We start from the raw sequence: 14,020 nt of genomic DNA, 5'->3' as shown, positions 1-14,020 counted from the left end.
AATTATAGTTATAGTTAACATCCGGTAATGGAGCCGTCGTTACCGACTCCAACCGCTTAGTTAGCTTTAGGAACATGGCTTAAATTACATTTGTAAAGTGAAAGTTAACGTTGTGAACACAAAGACAAACAACACATTGTTGGTCATCAGCGGCGGTCTCCTGGATGAAAGCCCTGTGTTTGTTGGACCCAACCAGCAGCCCTCTATGTGTCATAATGATGCGGATGGGGTTATTTGAAAGCTCGGTGTGTCTCATAAAGATGCTAATGGGTTCCTTGTGCGTCGGTTTTAGACGCGGGGGTTTGTAGAGACAGGAGGACTTCTCTTATCTTTGACCCCCACGTTTGTCCCCCCATCTGTCCCCTCCTCACCCCGCCCCCCCGCCCGTCTCCGATCCTGGGGACAGATTAATGGGAGGAAAATTTGGAGCGTCTCACCGAAGGGACAACAGTCATCTATCCTGCTTTTAGTATTCTGTCACAGGAGGAGACATTCAGCAGGAGCTGGTGGTGCTCTCCTGCCTCCCTCCATGCACACACACACGCACACGCACACGCACACACACACACACACACACACACGCGCACGCACGCACGCACGCACACACACACACACACACACACACACACACACACACACACACACACACACTGCTCTCTTTCCTCCTATTTTATATTTAACTTCAACCTGTCAATTAAAGAGTGAGAGGGCAACTAAGAAAAGAGAACGAGGGAGAGAAGGAGACAGCAAGAAGCACAGAACTAATTAGGCAACTGTGTAATTTTAATTAGCTGTTTTGATAATTAAACTAATTAGTTCCCCTGTGTTTCCACAACGTGCAGCCGACTGGAGGTTTTCTTTATTTATTTATATCAAGGCTTCAGAGATCCACTCCGTTGGTTAATTAGTCACTTTTGCATCAGAAAGCTTTATTGATAGCCTTAATTTGCAGTTGAAATGAGAAATCTGCTGTCAATAATTCGGATAATTGCCCGCTGTTTGATTGCAGAGAACAAAAGTGAGCGGCCCCGGCTCGACACATCCGCAAATCCCCGGGGTGGTTTCCTGAATGCTTAGGCTCCGTGATCTACATATCAGCAAATAAGCTCCCCGCTGCCTGTTTCTCCTTCTTGACCTCGCTAACTAGAGGAGAATCCAGCTAAATAAGGCAAAGATTGACCCGCCACGCCCCGCTCCCATCCCCGTTCCCAAAACACCACCCCCTCTGCTCGCTAACTTTAAGTGTCCTGCGTGTGCGGTAATTGGAAAAGAAGGCAGGGGAGGAAAAAAAAAAAAGCGAAGCAAAGTTACTGCTTGCTTTGTAGCTAATTAGTGTCCTTGGAATTAAATGAGCAGCTCGTTGTGCACCTCCAGCTCCTGCGGCCCGTGTTTGTGAATTGAATAATTGATTCTCCTCCACTAATCAGAGAGCGACATAATGAGCCAGTTTAATTAAATGGGGATCTAACCTGGCGAACACTGGGAAAATATTTGCTCGTTTACGGTTAATCAGGAATAACACAGCGAGTGGGGGGGGATGTGTAGGATGGGAGCAAATATTGGTTTGTGTGTGTGTGGGTGCTGGGTAAACTAAGTGGCACCTCAACGGGGGGGTGGTCAGGGCCAGCAGTAACCCTGCTGTCATTCACTGGTTTACATGGACTCATATAGTCTCACTAAATCACACATTAAAGGACCAGTGAGTCACATTTAGAAATGGAATATAATATTAATAAGTATATTTACTTTACCTGATGATAAGAATCATTGTGTTTTTTCGTTACCTTAGGATGAGCCGTTATATATCTACATAGGGAGCAGGTCTTCTTTACGGAGTACGCCATGATGCTCCATCATGTTTCTACAGTAGCCCAGAATGGACAAACCAAATACTACGCCGTTTCATTAGTAGCAAAACCCGCGCGCGCACGGAACAGTAAAAAAAGCATCCTCGTGAGGGAGCATTTCTGCTCCGTGTGCACAAATGCAGTCGCTCGACCCTCTCTACGCGCTCACAACTGCTCAACTCGCTCGCTCGTCAAGTTGACTTTGGAGGCGGGGATGGACCAGACAGCGGCTGATGTGTCCGCTCTTTGATTGGTCACATTCAACACCTACAGTCTCTGGGGAGAAGGAAGAACATGAATAATTCATGAACACGTGACACCGTTGTCCGATCATAGAGCGCAGAACACGTGACCATCCACTCCTCCAAATATCACGTTGTATCTGAGTACATTTGTTACGTAGCTTACTTAAGTTAAGTAGCCTCCGGTACGTAAGTTAACTTCCGTACGAAAGTCCTGTGTTTGTTTGACCCATCTGACCACCCGACACATGACGAGTGGGTCGTGATAACCTGCTTCCACAGACGACCTACACCGCTCTTTTGTTTGGGAGGACAGTCTGGATTATTGTGGTATAGTGAGCCGTTTCTTTAAATGCTTATAATAACTTGTTTTAACATGTTCCTGACCTGCGACCTCTTGTGGTCGTGAGACTCTAATAGACCTGTTCTCCTACGAGAACGTAACAACCTGTAACTTAAGGTACAGCCATTGTTTCTCATTCTGTTCCTGAACCCAGATTTCTGCACCGTTTGGGAGATGATCCAAGTTCAGGAATCCAACAGCTAGTTTGGCGTTGGCAATTAAATAAAGCAGTTCATGTGTTTAGCTGAGCACTGCAAGGAACTGTGTTTCAGCACACAGCTGATATCCGGATTCAGAACGGGTGTTTTGCTGCCTTGTTATTGCATCTGTTGGTTTAAATTGTAGCTTGTTTGCACGTGTGGGGAGGATGTCCCTAGTTTAATTAGCTTTCCCTCCATTGCTCAGGTTGTGTTTTCAAAATCATGAGTTTATCATAGCATAATATACTGTGTGTGTGTGTGTGTGTGTGTGTGTGTGTGTGTGTGTGTGTGTGTTTAGCTCACATACTGAACTAGGCGACACAACAGTCAGATCCTCGCTGGAGCATCTTAAAATGGAGGAGTATATCACTGCGTCCGCCTGCCTGTCAGATACCTTCTCCAGCCCTCTGGCAGCAGGATGACTGCAGCAGACTGACCTTTCCTTATCACTGTGGTGGAGAGCCGAGGACCCCCTTTAGCCAGGGTCCCTGTCGGAGCAGCCACAGGCCGGTCCGGGCCTGATAACGGAGCTGGCCCACAGCTGTGACCCTGAAGTCCATCACAGCTCTGGGTGGACTGAACAGAGGTGACGAGGACAGGAAAGTGTATTTGTGAGGATGTCTGGCTGCTGATCACAGCTCCAGAGAGGACATTTAGTGTAACTGCAGCTAACCAACGAGATATTACTAAGAACATGTACGGCCTCTGTATGGGATTCATTTTACATCGAGAACAAACATGTTTTCACTCCCAAGTGGCCCTAAACTTCAAACTATGACGCTCTACGTACCTCTAGTGTCGGTTTTGGACGTGTCAGTTACATGCATACCGTCTTTTTTCAAAATAAACTTCCAAAGGAGTTTTAGGCTTATGTAGTTTTTAGGTTCACGTGGTTAGGTTTAGGAAAAGGTCATGGTTTGGGTTAAATAAGTATGTTTGTTACGTAGAATAACTACATATGTTACTACTGAAGAAAAGTAATCGTCTTTTACAACTTGGCTTTTATATTTGTAGTTTTGTTTTACCTAAACCTAACCTAACCAAACCATGCAGACGGATTAGAAAGCTCTCATATGAATCGTTGTAACATTCATTTGCAAAAGTTTAGCAGTGCCGCGGTCAGACAGTGAAGTATTAAGATCCTGTTACTTAAATACTAGTAATAATCCACAATTAAAACCCCGTACTATATTCATTCATGGAGCTCTGCAAGTCACTGCATGTTCTACAACACTGTCCTGCAAATATTTCAGAATAAAAGCCTCGTGTTAACAAATGAAGGAATTCTGTCCACAGGAAGAAAAAAAACGCTTGAGGGCTTTTATTTTGAAATGAAAGCAGGAAGTGTTGATTTAAAAATAAATCTTTACTTTTTTCATGTCCGTAACATATTCTACAGACAGAGACATGTAAAATGTAGTAATGTTGATGATATGATGTTAATATACAGTCAATAGATCCATAAGTCTGTTGTTGCTGTGAACCGCGCGGCTCGCGGTAAAAATAGGCGAGACCTCGAATCTCTAGAAGAGAGGAGAGCCGCGGGCTGCGTGGCTGCTCTAACACGGACGCCGTAATAAAAACCAACAGGTAATGCAGCCGCCACGCGCTGCTGACGTTCCCGGTGTGGCCGAGGCTAATAAACTGGAATTATCCTTTAAATAAGCTACGGCTGACCAATAATCAAACTTGACTTTTTTAATTTAACAGTCAATCATATATACTGTAGGCCTACATGAAGGCCTACGTGAAGGCATACATGAAGGCATACATGAAGGCACTACCATGTCTACATTACACATGTAGTTCCACTTTGATACACAACCTGCCCATTAATAGTATGTACAGGTCAGCCGGTGTGATGAAGGAAGATGTGTCTGTGTTGTTTCTAATGTACTTCATTGTATTTATTGTTGAGTACGTCGGTGACACCGTGTCCTGGTGACTCCGTGTCCTGGTGACTCCGTGTCCTGGTAAAAGAGCTTGCAATCCCCTCCTGTGCAGCAAATTCCTATTTAGCATGTTTTGTAAAGCCAGAACAAAGGAAAGGTATTTGTGTTTGCGATGCGATTCTTAGTTCACGGCGTTGCCATACTTGTGATGTTTATCTTAATTCATCAATGAGCGGGGGGGAGCTTTGAGGGGCTGACAGAGAATCATTGAAAAAGCTGTCTTTGTGGGGAAAAAAACAAAAATGGAGCATTGAAATTCTGCACCAGAGGAGAGGGGGAGAGGAGAGGGAGCTTTGAACCAGTTGCCTGTCAGTCTTTTTCTGTGTTTTTGTGTGAGGAGATGAGTGAGAGTTCCCTGTTCCTCCTCCATGCTACCTCTCCCCAGAGTCTGGGCAAACCCGCTGCACAGGTTGGAGAAAAGTTGAGTTTGTGGACTTTGAAAGAGGAAAGAGAGAAAAAAAAATATCTACCTTGCTTTTGAACTTTCACAACAGCAACAGACACAACAGCCGTAGCTCAGCGGAGTGTGCATGGGAATAGTAATATGAAGTCAAATAACCTGGGAGTGGAGCACGCGGTCAGGGAGGACAGCTGTGTTCTTCTACTTCTCATTTGAAATCTACAGCTGGGTTGATTTTCTTCACTTTCACTATTTCAGCTGTAAACTTCCGCAGCAGTGTTTCTGGTGCCAGTGGGTCTCCATCATACCTCTCAGACCACATGATGTCCACTCCGGACTGACGACGGAGACACATTCATGTTGTATTTGGTGTGTGTGTGTGTGTGTGTGTGTGACTGGGATGGAGACAGTAGTTGAAGGTAACAAAACAAACATTTGGTTTGTGAAAGCACAATAAGATCTGTGCTGGTGTCTGGTTGATCCTCTTCTACAAAGACTGAAATGCAGATTATATTTTTGCTATTTCATTCTTAAAGGGACTCTGGAAGAATCAGAAATGTCTTGTTAACAGCGTCATCCTGTGGCCGTTAAGTCAACGACAGTCAGCGTCCTCTTGCTCGCGCTCGTGCTCGCACTACGTAGACGTGAGCGAGCATTGTTGGCGTTAGCGGACTCCATTTCTAACTGAATATTAGCTGTGGTTGCACGCTGTTAGTCCTGTAAGCGGAGCTGGAAATATGTGCATGTCGTCACATCTGTTGGATTTTCCTGGAGAAAATGTCCCGGAGTCTTCACATTAAAAGCATCTACAGGCTGACGGAGGAAACACAGAAAGTCGCGAAGGTCCCATTTTTTAGGTTAAGTTACAATCTGTTCACACATTGGTAATAACAAATGATTTAAAAATGTTTATATGTGTAAAACCTGACATACAGTCCCTGAGAATCATAAAGAAACAGATTTTTTTTAGTTGTTATTGTCTGTAAAAAAGAGACGTAACGCCGCAAAAATGTCTTTTATTTCATTTGTTCTGGTCCGAGGGATGATGCCAGATGTGAGCTGCAGGTTTCTCTGAGCCAGGCCGGCGCAGAATCAATCACCGGCGACCGCGCAATGCATGCACACGTGGGCAACGATGACCTCACGAGATCGAGGCGGTCGCAGTTTTTAGAGCCATGTCTCATGTTGTGCAATGAAGGTTTCATCTGTTAACAAACACATCTGGTGCGGTTGATAATAATAATAATAATAATAATAATAATAATAATAATAATAATAATAATAATGAAGGTTATTTATATAACCCTTATTAAAACGAGTGCTCATTATGTGTTTTAGACGAAGGACTTAAAAATAATAATAAAGGCTAGAATCCAACGCCAGACAAACGCACATTTCCACAGAGATTTACAAACAAATATAAATAAATCCCAACGTGGCCTACAGATCAGATCTAACAGGAAGTCACTGTTTCTTAAAGACAACTCATTTATTGGCACTATACAAAAAAACAACTCCTAACTAAAGATAAATTAGTGAGGTTGTCCACAGCAACCGAATGACTCAACATGTCTGAACAGACCTTTAAACCAGATAATGTTCAAACATCAACATGAATAGAGAATTTAAACTGAACTGTGACGAACAGTGGAGGTCTAAAAAGCATCTCATGTACCATATGTCACCGTACTAGATCTCTCTGTATGGAAATAGAGTACTGGTTGTATTTGTATGGAGTAATAAAAGTGCAGCCTGTTGTGTTTCCATGTGTGTGAGAACAGGATCCAGTGGCCGGTGTGTGAGTGATTGTCACTGTTAGAGCTCTAATGACCCACTAGACAAGTCTTATTGTTATCGCCACCATCTAAGCACTACAGCTGTCCAGACTGTGGATGTTCACCAGCAGCCCTGACTGCCTCCATTTGTCTCAACTTCTGCAGGGCCACATCTTCTCTAAATCACTCCCCTCTGAAGCATCTATAACGCCGGAGCGCTTTGAAAGAGGGAAAAAGAAGGATCCGAAATGGTCCACCTGATTGGTTCCACGCCGCACTACATCCAGCGGAAGAGAAAACGAGGGCGAGAGCAGCGAGGAAGTCGCGGCCTGCTGGTGAATAACAGGCAGCAGCACATAACGAGCCTCATCCTCCAGCTTCATTAGAGAGGAGGAGTCCCTAACCCCGAGGGGAGAGGGGCTATTCCCACAGCGCCCATTGCACTTTTTAACAAGCCCCTGTTCCAGACACGGCCCACCAGAGATTTGTGGAGTCCACCTGATTTGTCGAGTCCGGCCCACTAGCACGTTTTAGTTTAAACAGGAATCCGCCCCAGATTATGGCGTCCCCGTGGGAGCTGCCGGAGCTGCCGGAGCTGCCGGAGCCTCCTCCGACACCGCCTGCTTCTGTTTGCAAACAAGCCAGTCTCTGCAGTAAATAAGGTATTAGGAGCTAAAGAGACGCACCTCGTACAGCACACACATATTACCTGAGCACAAGTCAGCAGACGCTTGTTCAAACTGACACTGCTGAGCCCTCAAAACCCTCAAAACCCAGAGACAACAACACAGTTCGGACTTCAGGTTGGACTAAATGTCACCTCTTAAAGTAAAACCACAGATCTGATTCTGAACTAGGACGTTTAGGCAATTAATCACACAGTTTTATCTGTTCAAAATGTAGATTTGTGAAGTATTTAATACTCGTATCAACATGGGAGTGGGAAAATATGCAAATGTATGTATATATTTATTATTGGAAATCAATTAACAACACAAAACAATGACAGATATTGATCCAGAAACCCTCACAGGTACTGCATTTAGCATAAAACAATATGCTCCAATCAGAACATGGCAAACTGCAGTGGTAGTAGTATGACATGGTTGGTACCAATGGATTCAACAGGTTCTCTAGTTTACTATGATACCAGTAGTAGTAGTAGTAGTAGTAGTAGTAGTAGTACTAGTAGAAGTACTAGTAGTAGTAGCAGCAGTAGTAGTAGCAGCAGTAGAAGTAGTAGTAGTAGTAGTAGTAGTAGTAGTAGTAGAAGTAGCAGTAGTAGCAGTAGTAGTAGTCTGACATGGTTGGTACCGATGGATTCATCAGGTTCTCTAGTTTCCTATGATACCAGTAGTAGTAGTAGTAGTAGTAGTAATAGTAGTAGTAGTAGTACTAGTAGAAGTACTAGTAGTAGTAGTAGTAGTAGTAGTAGTAGTAGTAGTAGCAATAGTAGCAGTAGCAGTAGTAGTAGTAGCAGCAGTAGTATGACATGGTTGGTACCGATGGATTCATCAGGTTCTCTAGTTTCCTATGATACCAGTAGTAGTAGTAGTAGTAGTAGTAATAGTAGTAGTAGTAGTACTAGTAGAAGTACTAGTAGTAGTAGTAGCAGTAGTAGTAGTAGTAGTAGTAGCAATAGTAGCAGTAGCAGTAGTAGTAGTAGCAGCAGTAGTATGACATGGTTGGTACCGATGGATTCATCAGGTTCTCTAGTTTCCTATGATACCAGTAGTAGTAGTAGTAGTAGTAGTAGTAATAGTAGTAGTAGTAGTACTAGTAGTAGTAGTAGTAGTAGTAGTAGTAGTAGTAGCAACAGTAGCAGTAGTAGTAGTAGCAGCAGTAGTATGACATGGTTGGTACCGATGGATTCATCAGGTTCTCTAGTTTCCTATGACACCAGTATCTTCAGCTTTAAAACTGAGGCGCTACAACCTAAAAATCACAAGTTGCTTTAATGTGTTTAAGAAATGTTTGGAGTTAAAACTAATTTGCGTCAACGTGTTATTATCACGTTAACTTTGACAGCCCTATTCTAAACATGTAATTGTTTTGAGTGAAAGGACTCGTTTCATCGTCACCATTTGATCGATTTGGTCCGATAACATTTGGAACGTCTAGAGGAGCCGCTCGGTTGAATTATTTTATCCCCATTCTAGTTAGCATTGTGCTAACAGGAAGTTATCCGTCCCGGCCGGAGGAAGTCTCTGGTGCGGGTGGTCTGCCTGTGGAGCATTAACGTTAACATTATGACCAATAAGAGGAGTTGTAGGCTATCTACTGTAATGGTACATATTTTATTTTATTATATTGTTTTCAGCCTCCAGTGGACAGAATACTGATTATTCTTTCACCATTTTTGAAACCTGATTTTATTTTCTTGGTGATTGTTTTAATCCTTCAGATTTGTCTGTCTGGTTGATAACACATTGTTCTGTGTTGCGACGAACTCAGAACATATTTAAATTTCACCTGGATGTTAATAACGTTAATAACTGATCCAGAGATTACAAATCATCCTCTTTTTTTGCCACATTTGATAATAAACGCAGCGCAGAATAATCACCTCGACGTGTGGTTAAGATGTTTACCGATGTCACGTCTCTTATTTCCTTCAGAAGGCCGCAGCCTTCATAGCTGAAACAACATTATCACAGCGGCGGCGTGCTGCGATGCGTTTACTAGAGGGGTCTCTGTAATAATAGCTCTCCAGGTATGTTCAGCTCACATTCACAACAACCGCTCCTCCGAACAGAAGGAGGAGACGAGCGCAGTAATCACTCTGTTTTCTCACACAAAATGCTGTTATTATTCAAACTTCACTGTGAATAATTGAGCTGGTGAATGTGCTGGGAAGGGCCCAGAAATGAGACAGTAAAGTGTGTGTGTGTGTGTGTGTGTGCCTTCTTAGCATTCGCCTGCTGCCTTCCCTTTGAGGAGCAGCCATTACTAATCGCAAAGAAATTTCCTCCCTTTCCTACCTGCGGGCCTGTCAGGTCGTAAATGAAAAGGAATTAAGTAGAAATCCATACGTCTCCAAGCCTCCTTCCATCCCCACGCGCCTGCACCACAACGCCGTATATCATTAGAGGAGCAAATTAAACATTAGCGCTTCGGCTGCCGCTAGTTTGGGCTAATTGCTAATCAGCAGTAAAAGTTGCCTGGCACAGAATATTGCTTACCATAAGCTAAAGGTAATTTGCTTCTCAAGACGAGCTAGACCGGCTCGTCTGTTGTTGTCCAGAGTCCATGCCTAATTACTGCCGGAGGGTGATGACAGTCACTCAATGGAGATTAAGACCGAGGCGAAAAATGGAAATGTGCCATAATGCTGGAATGAGCTAGAAGTGCTTCTGTCTGCTTTTCTTTAATTCCCTCTCTTTCTCCCTGCATGGCTTGCTGCTGAAATAGATGGATTCTGGGAGACGGGGCTTGTTGCTCTCTGCAGTGTGGGCCCTGAACACAACACGCAGTCATAATAACCTTTTATTAATGCACCTTCACCTTCGGAGAGGTGTGTTACAAACACACCTGCTGTTTCATCAGGAAGCATCCTCACTAAGTGACCTAGCCCGAAGTATGCTGGAATAGTTTTAATGCCAAAACGGGATGTTAAAGGATCCTATCTCCTTCAGCGTTGGACGATTAAGAAAGGAAAGGAGATATAGCCAGCAGACAGCTCTTTGCTCTGGGATTAGTCAGTTCAGATATTCAGCGTATGTTCCGACTGATCTCCTCTGAATTTTAAGAGAACGATTTGGGTTTGTGTAAAGATTACAGACAATGATTGTTACTCTTCTTTAAACAGGCTACAACATATTTAGGTTTGTTTCTATACATATTGAGTTACTACAAATAACACACAGACAGACCGCACACATTCATCAACATTCAGAAAGGCCTGACCTAACCGAACTATAAACTGGACGCCATGCTACAAGTTCCTCACTGGATAGATACTTCAGAGTTCATGTCGGTCGCGGGGCGGCTGCGTGATTCACGCGTCTGGTGTTCAGATCAGCTGCGTTTCTGCTGCTGTCAGCTCTTTCTTTCTACGTAGAGTTCTCCTTTCATAACGACCATTTCATTTCATTATAAATGTCATTTATATTTATTTTAGACAGAGAAAGGTTCAGAACCGTGTGGTAATTAGTAAAAAATAGTAATAATCCACCATTAAAACCCCGTACTATATTCATTCATGGAGCTCTGCAAGTCACTGCATGTTCTACAACACTGTCCGGCACATATTTCAGAATAAAAGCCTTGTGTTAACGAATGAAGGAAAGTGTTGATTTTTTCATCTCCGTAACATATTCTACAGATAGAGACATGTAAACTGTAGTAATGTAGCTGGTATGATGTTAATATACAGTCAATAGATCACCTTCACTGTCTGTTGTTGCTGTCAACCGCGCGGCTCGCGGTAAAAATAGGCAAGACTTCGAATCTCGAGAAGAGACGTAGCCGAGCCGCAGAGTGGCTGCTCTGACCTGTTAACACGGACGCCGAAATACAAAACAACAGGTAACGCAGCCGCCACGCAGTGCTGACATTCCTGACGTTCCCGGTGTGGACGAGGCTTAAGAATGCAGTTTAGTTGTGTGGGAATGTCATTTTGTAGGAGACAGGGATGTTTAAACAATAGAATTACACCGTTACATGTTCCAAAGTCATTTACCAGGACTGGACACTTGCAGGTGTTGCCAGGTGACGTTACATTTCGAGAAAAGTTGAACAGGTTTAACTTTATTTGTTGTGTTTTGCTGATGTCGGTCTGAGCGTGACCTAGAGGTCAACACAAGTGGTTAGGAAAAGAGTAAAGATCTATCCAGATATAATGAAGTGTGGTTGGTCATCATCATCATCATGTGTGCTCAGTGTCATACGTCTGACAGCTTCTCCCAGCGGGGTGTTTCTGTCTGCTGATCGTCGTCCTACAGTCGATGACACACCTCAGATATGGTGTCCGTGGTAGATCAGCTTGTTGGTGTTTGGTCTGAGCTTCCTCTCTCTCTCTCTGAGCTGTCCTTCATGTTTCAGAGCCCAGGGCTGGAGACCAGGTGATAGAGATCAGAGAGCATGGTTATCACAGCCCAGTCCACACTTATCATAATTAACTATCTCTCATTGCTTCTCTGCTGCTTCACAGGGCAACATTCACACCTCTGTGTTTCTGGGGTGAAGGTTGCAGCTCATACTGAAGGACGATATGCCGTAGACATGTTGTTCATACTACAGTAATATCTGCCAACATTTCAGGATTGAATTTCAATTTTTACAATTTAAAAAATGTAATCTCACTTTTAGAATCACTCCAGTTTTCTTTCATGTTTTATCCTTCTGTGTTTTATTTATACTTAAAGGTGCAATCCAAAACACTTCAGGTCAAATTCAGTGAATCCCGTCCCCTAGCGGATACTACTACATAATAATACTACATGTTAACCAGCAGTCGTTTCTGAGCTGCTGCACTGTGGTGATCAAATCCTTATTTTATAACAACGACAGTCTGACAAAAACCTAAACACAACTTTACTGCCATGCAGCCTCTCTGGCAGCTTACAGAATCACTTTGCAAAAGCTTGGTTATCCCTGTATAAAGTGAAGCAAAGATGGAGTTTTATGATTTTTCCATTCTAGAGATTTGATTTTTTGTTTTGAAAAAGCTCTGTTTTATTTGTTTTCAGACCTCCAGACTCAAATGGTGCTTCTCTCACAGAGATAAAAACATGCATTTACAAATTTAACCAGCTTAGTTTACTGGATCAGAACTAGTTCTTACTAGTTCTTCTACCTGATCCGATGTTGGAAAGGTGTGGGTGGAGAGGGTTTCCAGAGTATTCCAGGCCAGCATCCACCAATTAAGACCATGTGAAATGGTTGAAAGCTCTGGAATAGGTTAGTTAGTGGACCTTGAGTTGAGATTATTTTATCAAAAAACAAGTAAAGGTTCAAAAGAAAATCCAGTAAGTGAGATCAGCTTATAGGTTTCAGTGACTATACTTCAGAGACCAAGAGATCCGTTAAATGTTGACGTTTCTGGACCAAAAATACGTTTCATATCAGCTTATTCATAAGCGTCTTTGAGTTCTTTAAATGCGCTATATAGTTTGAATTTATTATTAGCTTTGTTGCAGAAACGCACAACGCCACGTGGTTAACATTAGTGAAACGATCGGCTAGGTTTAGGCAACAACGCTACTTAGTTAAGGTTAGAAAAAAGATGAGATAATAACGTAACGTAAAACCGTAGCGAGCGTAAATAAAATAACAACCAAGTGGACTTTCTCACGTAACAAGCGCCGACGTTTAGTTTTGGTTTCACACCTTGGTGGACTTTCTCACTTGTTCTACTCGTTATTATACCACGTTACTTTCATACCACATCACTTTCAGTAACGGTAGGTAGATATACTCGCTCTGCGCTCCTCGTACTACATCACTTTCTCTTTTCCCTTCCTCTCGATGGGCTCTACATTCTCTCCTGCTTCATTATATATAGTCATAATGACATGGTCAATCAGATTTGACTCTGGGCCGGTGCCACTCCGACCCCACCCATGACTGACACATTTATACTCTCTCGAACCTGGACTAAATTATGTCTGGTCTTAACCTAGAAGAATAAATGTCTTCTCTCACCTACAAATCAGCAGAACAGAGCTCGTTGGGAAATGTCATGTCTGCTTTTCCAGACTGTTTCAGGGAGAAACCTCCGTTATTATCAGAGCTGGAAGATACTCACCCACCCAAATACCACGGAGAATAAAAGGCCAATATCAGCCTCATATAATGTTCTAACCTTGTTCAAGGAAATAACTTACTGTAAGTTTGTGTGTGTGTGCGTGAGTTATATTTCACACACAGTATCAGCGCCTGTCTTCCTCATGTCAAAGTCCAAAATAGCTCCAAACCAAAATGTACAGCAGCCAGATAGCGGCCGGTGGAGAGAGGAGGTGTAGGTGTCTCTGGCGTGAAAAGCAGCCCGGTTGGATCCCACTACAGTCCAATCAATACATCGTTATAGATCGTAATCACGTGAAGCGTATAATCGCCTAAAACCTATCAATTATAAAGAGAGAGATAGCCGGGGCCTCCAAATCCTGGCCTGCAGCCCTCTTCCTCCTTGGATTAGGATCTGAGATTGGGTCAGGATCATAGGGGCTGCGCCCAGGCCGGCCAGATATCAGATTAATGACCACTCCAGGGGCACACATCTCAGCCAGCAGTTAGAGGGAGAGGGATCAGCGAGTTACTG

This window comes from Sebastes umbrosus, chromosome 23 (assembly GCF_015220745.1).
Source record: "Sebastes umbrosus isolate fSebUmb1 chromosome 23, fSebUmb1.pri, whole genome shotgun sequence".
NCBI classification, from domain to species: domain Eukaryota; kingdom Metazoa; phylum Chordata; class Actinopteri; order Perciformes; family Sebastidae; genus Sebastes; species Sebastes umbrosus.
Note: the sequence above shows the minus strand (reverse complement) of the source record.